This window comes from Aristolochia californica, unplaced genomic scaffold (assembly GCF_029961685.1).
Source record: "Aristolochia californica isolate CCGP_79_NKW_82.1479 unplaced genomic scaffold, dmAriCali1.0.hap1 SCAF_1, whole genome shotgun sequence".
Classification (NCBI taxonomy): domain Eukaryota; kingdom Viridiplantae; phylum Streptophyta; class Magnoliopsida; order Piperales; family Aristolochiaceae; genus Aristolochia; species Aristolochia californica.
In genome coordinates this window covers 43,603,945-43,611,636 of record NW_027181770.1, presented here as the reverse complement: position 1 = coordinate 43,611,636, position 7,692 = coordinate 43,603,945, and the positions used below count along the sequence as shown (strand labels likewise).

At 35.3% G+C, this 7,692-nt stretch overlaps 1 non-coding gene across 1 annotated transcript; it reads left to right on the top strand.

Moving 5' to 3' along the window:
• Positions 1-204: 204 nt before the first annotated feature.
• LOC137965290 (small nucleolar RNA R71) lies at positions 205-311 on the top strand. Its single transcript, XR_011116048.1, has one exon. It is a non-coding gene; the product is annotated as a small nucleolar RNA R71 (small nucleolar RNA).
• The last annotated feature ends 7,381 nt before the right edge of the window (positions 312-7,692 follow it).

Genomic DNA, 7,692 nt, shown 5'->3' with positions numbered 1-7,692 from the left:
ACCCCTCTTTTGGCTTCGTGGGATCTCCAATCAACATTAAATGACGAACCCCATTGCTGAGATTGATCACTCAACGTTTCAAAGAAGTCCCATGCCTCACTAGCACTCTTACCCATCAAACTCCCACCACTCGTTGCATCTACCATGGATCTAACCTGGGGTGTAAGACCTTGATAAAAGTATTGCACTAAATGCCATTTCTCAAACCCACGATGCGGACACCTACGGATCAAATCCTTCCATTTCTCCCTAGCCTCATAAAAGTGTTCACCCTCCTGCTGCATAAACTTGGAGATTTCTCTCCTGAGGGCTGTAGTTCTATAAATGGGAAAGTACTTGGACACAAATTTTGTGACTAATGTGTCCCATGAAGTAATGCTGCCCACCTCCAAGGAATTAAGCCAAGACTTGGCCTTATCCTTAAGTGAAAATGGAAAAAGTCTTAACCGGATAGAGTCATCTGAGTAATTCTAGAATTTGAAAGTTACACAAATATCTAAGAATTCCTTGATGTGGTAATATGGGTCCTCCTTCTCCAACCCATAGAATGTAGGGAGGAGTTGGATCACACCCGGTTTCAACTCGTAACTGGCGGCAGTCGTGGGTGGCAATATAATGCAAGAAGATGATGTGAAGTGGGATGGGATAGAATAATCCCTCAGGGCTCTACGGTCACCTGCTGCAGGTAACTGTAATGGTTCACCCTGATTGGCCATGGTAGTTCCTACTTTGACTTCGGGTGTTTTCCTACAAATCTGTTCTACATCTTCAACAAAGGGCGCTAATGGTCCACCTAGGGAGCGGCGCCCGTGCATAAAAACACAAAAAGAAACAAAACGAACTATCAAATTAAGCTAACAAACTCACTACTAAAAATACGAACTAACTAGAAGAAATAAAAATAATTCCATACAAAATCACCAAGCTAAAATTATGAAAGCAAAAAATAAAAAATAAAAATAAAAATAATAAAATAAAATAAAATAAAATAAAAATAAATCTACCTAAGACCATGGAGAACAAAGAAATACACTTAATACATGCCTCCCCGACAACAGCGCCAAAAACTTGATGTAGAATTTAGTTACATCGGCTTTAATACCTCGCAAGCGTACGAATCGTTCATGTAATTTAGCGGGAAGCAAGGTTCATATCCACAGGGAGGACTGAATTTTGTGTATTCTTCAGTCAACTAGCCCAACCAAATATGATGAATTAATATTAACTAAACACTAATTATATCCTAAATTATCAAGCAATCATCTGGTTAACTACTTGCACAACAGGAAACGTCAACTCTGGATTTTACGGTGATTCGTGCCTCTCTCGAGCGCCACATAACCACAGATCCGATTTCTCAATCCTTGTGTCTAGCCCTTCTCGGGCGCATAGAGTGAAAGACAGAAATCGGATTAAAATACCAAAATCCAACCTCAATTATAATCCTACCCTAATTAGCTAATTTAATCAAATATCCGGAAAACAAATATTCAATAAACATTAATTATCAAATCAGATTCAATAAACATTCAAAACCTGAGTTCAAACTATACAAAAATTGAAATTCAAAAATTACGAATTACTCCCCTTCTTCTTCCTCTCGCTCGGGCAGCAACTCGTTCTCACGGGTGCTGCAATTTCCCGAAATTGATGGCTTCGGGTACCAAGAGTGAGTGGCCGGAGGTAGAGACGACACCGGCAACGACAGATAAAAGCTGACAGATGGAGGTAACGTCCGGCGAAGAATGAAACATAGCTGACGTTCTCTAACTGGCTCTCTCGAGTCTTGGTCGGAGTCGGAATAGCTCCGGGAATGATCGGAAATATGTAACAGATGCCGGAGGATAGTCGAAAAGTGGAAGTGGCACCGGAGAAGCCCTCTCGGATCACTTCTCGGCCTAGCTAGCGACGACTGTCGAACTCACCTCGACGGAGACTCTCTCAAGATCTCCTCGGGTTTGTTCTCGGTTGCTGGACAGCGGTGGACGGAGGTGGACAATAGTAGCACAACGAAAGACAGTGGCCCAGCGAACGACGGTGGGGAACTCCTCTCGGGTCTTACCCTGTTTTCGGTCCAAGGTCCTCTGTTTTGGTCTCTGTTTTCTCTTGACGCTCCTCCTCTTGTTTGACGCTCTCCCCTTTCCTTTAATACCATCTTATTTATTTTAAAACGATTTGACCTAAAAATCACCTCCATTTCACTAAGGGCATTTTGGTAAATATCTCCTTCTCCACCAAAATTCTCCTGAAATTCCATTATTAAATCTATAAAAAGCATTTCAGGAAGAAATAAACCATAGAAACAATGAAATATAATTCAGGATAGAAAAATATGCAATATCGACAGTGATTAATGCCAAATTCAATAAAAGCTCATTTCATTTGAAAACTGGTAAATAACCACCTATAACACAATTATAAAGGTTATTCTATTATAATTAACTTACTTCTCAAGTCAGAATATGGCATCTATCAGAGTCAACACTCAGTTAAAAATCTTTGTCTCCCCCTTTTTCCCAACGATTGAAAAACCTTATATATAAAAACTAAAAAGAGCTTAGAATCGCTAAAAATTACAGAAACTCTTTGGAATTATCTCTCTCTACATTTGTGCATTATGCATTTCCATTTTAGATGTACTCTTTTTTCTTAAATTAAAACTTTGAGTTTTCGCTCACCCCTCTTCCCGAAAACCAAAAAGGCAAATAGATCACAATTAAATGAAAATTTCAGAGTTCATGTATGGAAAAAATTTAAAACAATAACAAATGTAAGTAAAGAAAATTTATTCACACACCAGAAATGATTTCAAATGTTCTGTTGTCCAAGTTTGGGAAATTCCACTAGTTCAACCCTAACAGTTTGGATTTTTATAAGAAAGAGATGTCCTCCACACATGCTTTAAAAATGGATATGCATGCATGCTTGAAACATGTTAAAGATGCAAATCACCTATGGATCCAAAGCTTTTGAAGACAATAACAAACACTCATTAAATTCTCAAGTGAACGTGCAGTGAGATATTTACCCGAGTCAAACAAGCCATTATGTTGCCCATCTACAAAAAGTTGACCCAACGATCATACATGATTGTAATGTGATTTATCATGCGTAACAGGCTAGATTAACCTAACAAATGACTTATGGAAATGGAGTCAACACTCAGTTAAAAATCCATGCCTCCCCCTTTTTCCTGACGATTGCAAAACATGATATATAAAAACTAAAAAGAGCTTACAATCCCTAAATATTACAGACACTTTTTGGAATTATCTCTCTCTACATTTGTGCATTATGCATTTCCATTTTAGATGTCCACTTTTTTCTTAAATTAAAACTTTGAGTTTTCGCTCTCCCTTCATCCCGAAAACCAAAAAGGCAAATAGATCACAACTAAATGAAAATTTCAGAGTTCATGTATGGAAAAAATTTAAAACAATAACAAATGTATGTAAAGAAAATTTATTCATACACCAGAAATGATTTCAAATGTTTTGTTGTCCAAGTTTGGGAAATTCTACTAGTTCAACCCTAACAGTTTGGATTTTTATAAGAAAGAGATTTCCTCCACACTTGCTTTAAAAATGGATATGCATGCTTGAAACATGTTAAAGATGAAAATCACCTATGGATCCAAAGCTTTTAATGACAATAACAAACGCTCATTAAATTCTCAAGTGAACGAGCAGTGGGATATTTACCCGAATCAAACAAGCCATTATTTTGCCCATCTATAAAAAGCTGACCACACGATTATAGATCACTGTAAAGTGATTTATCATGCGTAACGGGCTATATTACCCTAAGGAATGACTTATGGATTCGGAGGCAACACTCAGTTAAAACTACCCCGCCTCTCCCTTTTTCTAGACGATTGCAAAACCTGATATATAAAAACTAAAAAAAGCTTAGAATCCTTAAAAATTACAGAAACTCTTTGGAATTACCTCTCTCTACATTTGTGCATTGTGCATTTTCATTTTAGATGTACTCTTTTTTCTTAAATCAAAACTTTGAGTTTTCGCTCTCCCTTCATCCCGTAAACCAAAAAGGCAAATAGATCACAACAAAAAGAAAATTTTAGAGTTCATGTATAGAAAAAATTTAAAACAATAACCAATGTAAGTAAAGAAAATTTATTCACACACCACAAATGAACACAAAAGTTTTGTTGTCCAAGTTTGGGTAATTCTCCTAGTTCAACCCTAACAGCTTGGAATTTTTTAAGAAAGAGACTTCCTTCACACATGCTTTAAAAATGGATAACTTGTTTTAAACATGTTAAAGATGCAAATCACCGATAGATGCAAAGATTTTGAAGAGAATAACAAACACTCATTAAATTCTCAAGTGAACCTGCGGTGGGATATTTACCCGATTCAAACAAGCCATTATTTTTCCCACCCACAAAAAGCTGACCCAACGATCATAGATGATTGTAAAGTGATTTATCATGAGTAAATGGCTATATTACCCTAAGAAATGACATATGGATTGGGAGTGAAGACTCAGATTAAAATCCCTGCCTCCCCCTTTTTCCCAACGATTGCAAAACCTGATATATAAAAACTAAAAAGAGCTTGGCATCCCTAAAAATTACAGAAACTCTTTGGAATTATGTCGCTCTACATTTGTGCATTGTGCATTTCCATTTTTCATTTACTCTTTTTTCATAAATCAAAAGTTTGAGTTTTCGTTCTCACTTCATCCCATAAACCAAAAAGGCAAATAGATCTCAACAAAATGAAAATTTTAGAGTTTAAGTACGGAAAAAATTTAAAACAAAAAAAATGTAAGTAAAGAAAAGTTATTCACACACCACAAATGAACACAAAAGTTTTGTTTTCCAAATTTGGGAAATTCCACTAGTTCAACCCTAACAGCTTGGAATGTTATAAGAAAGAGATTTCCACCACACATGCTTTAAAAATGGATATGCATGTTCTAAACATGTTAAAGATGAAAATCACCTACGGATCCAAAGCTTTTGAAGAGAATAACAAACGCTCATTAAATTCTCAAGTGAACATGCGGTTGGATATTTACCCGAGTCAAACAAGCCATTATTTTGCCCATGTACAAAAAACTGACCAAATGATCATAGATGAATTTGAAGTGATTTATCATGCGTAACGGGCTATATTACCCTAAGAAATGACTTATGGATTCGGAGTCAACACTCAGTTAAAAATCCCTGCCTCCCTATTTTTCCCGACAATTGCAAAACCTGATATATAAAAACTAAAAAGAGCTCAGTATCCCTAAAAATTACAGAAACTCTTTGGAATTATCTCGCTCTACATTTGTGCATTGTGCATTTCCATTTTTCATTTACTCTTTTTTCATAAATCAAAACTTTGAGTTTTCGTTCTCACTTCATCCCGTAAAACAAAAAGGCAAATAGATCACAACAAAATGAAAATTTGGGAGTTCATGTACGGAAAAAATTTAAAACAATAACAAAGGTAAGTAAATAAAATTTATTCACACACCACAAATGAACACAAAAGTTTTGTTGTCCAAGTTTGGGAAATTCCACGAGTTCAACCCTAACAGCTTGGAATTTTATAAGAAAGAGATTTCCTCTGCACATGCTTTAAAAATGGATATGCATGCTTTAAACATGTTAAAGATGCAAATCACCTATGGATCCAAAGATTTTGAAGAAAATAACAAACGCTCATTAAATTCTCAAGTGAACGTGCATTGGGATATTACCCGAGTCAAACAAGCAATTATTTTACCCATCTACAAAAAGCTGACCCAACGATCATAGGTGATTGTAAAGTGATTTGTCATGCGTAATGGGCTATATTACCCTAAGAAATAACTAATGGATTAGGAGACAAGAATCAGTTAAAAATCCCTGCTCCCCCCTTTTTTCCGACGATTGCAAAACCACATATATAAAAACTAAAAAAAGCTTAGAATCCCTGAAAATTACAGAAACTCTTTGGAATTATCTCTCTCCACATTTGTGCATTGCGCATTTCCATTTTACATGTACTCTTTTTTCTTGAAACAAAACTTTGAGTTTTCGCTCTCCCATCATCCCGTAAACCAAAAAGGCAAATAGATCACAACAAAATGAAAATTTTAGAGTTCATGTAAGGAAAAAATTTAAAAAAATAACAAATGTAAGTAAAGAAAATTTATTCACAAACCACAAATGAACACAAAAGTTTTGTTGTCCAAGTTTGGGAAATTCCACTAGTTCAACCCTAACAGCTTGGAATTTTATAAGAAAGTGATTTCCTCCACACATGCTTTAAAAATGGATATGCATGCTTGAAACATGTTAAAGATGCAAATCACCAATGGAATCAAAGCTTTCAAAGAATATAACAAATGCTCATTAAATTCTCAAGTGAACGAGCGTTGGGATATTTAACTGAATCAAACAAGTCATTATTTTTCCCATCTTTAAAAAGCTGACCCAACGAATACAGATGACTGTAAAGTGATTTATCATGCGTAATGGGCTATATTACCCTAAGGAATAACTTATGGATCAGGAGTCAACACTCAATTAAAACTACCCCGCCTCTCCCTTTTTCCCGACGATTGCAAAACCTGATACATAAAAACTAAAAAGAGCTTAGAATCCGTAAAAATTACAGAAACTCTTTGAAATTATCTCTCTCTACATTTGAGCATTGTGCATTTCCATTTTAGATGTACTCTTTTTTCTTAAATCAAAAATTTGAGTTTTAGCTCTCCCTTCATCCCGTAAACCAAAAAGGCAAATAGATCATAACAAAATAAAATACTTAGAGTTCATGTGCGGAAAAAATTTAAAACAATAACTAATGTAAGTAAAGAAAATTTATTCACACACCGCAAATGAACACAAAAGTTTTGTTGTCCAAGTTTGGGAAATTCCACTAGTTCCGCCCTAACAGTTTGGATTTTTATAAGAAAGAGATTTCCTCCACACATGCTTTAAAAATGGATATGCATGCTTGAAACATGTTTAAAATGCAAATCACCTATGGATCAAAAGCTTTTGAAGACAATAACAAACTCTCATTAAATTCTCAAGTGAATGAGCGGTGGGATATTTACCCGAATCAAACAAGCCATTATTTTTCCCATCTACAAAAAGCTAACCCAACGATAACATATGATTGTAAAGTGTTTTATCATGCGTAACGAGCTATATTACCCTGAGAAACGACTTATGGATTGGGAGTCAACACTTAGTTAAAACTACCCCGCCTCTCCCTTTTTCCTGACGATTGCAAAACCTGATATATAAAAACGAAAACGAGCTAAGAATCCATAAAAATTACAGAAACTCTTTGGAATTAACTCTCTCTACATTTGTGCATTGTGCATTTCCATTTTATATGTACTCTTTTTTCTTTAATCAAAACTTTGAGTTTTCGCTCTCCCTTCATCTCGTAAACCAAAAAGGTAAATAGATCACAACAAAATGAAAATTTTAGAGTTCATGTACGGAAAAAATTTAAAACAATAACAAATGTAAGTAAAGAAAATTTATTCACACACCACAAATGAACAAAAAAGTTTTTTTGTCCAAGTTTGGGAAATTCCACTAGTTCAACACTGACAGCTTGGAATTTTATAAGAAAGAGATTTCCTCCACACATGCTTTAAAAATGGATATGCTTGTTTTAAACATGGTTAAGATGCAAATCACATATGGATCCGAATCTTTTGAAGAGAATA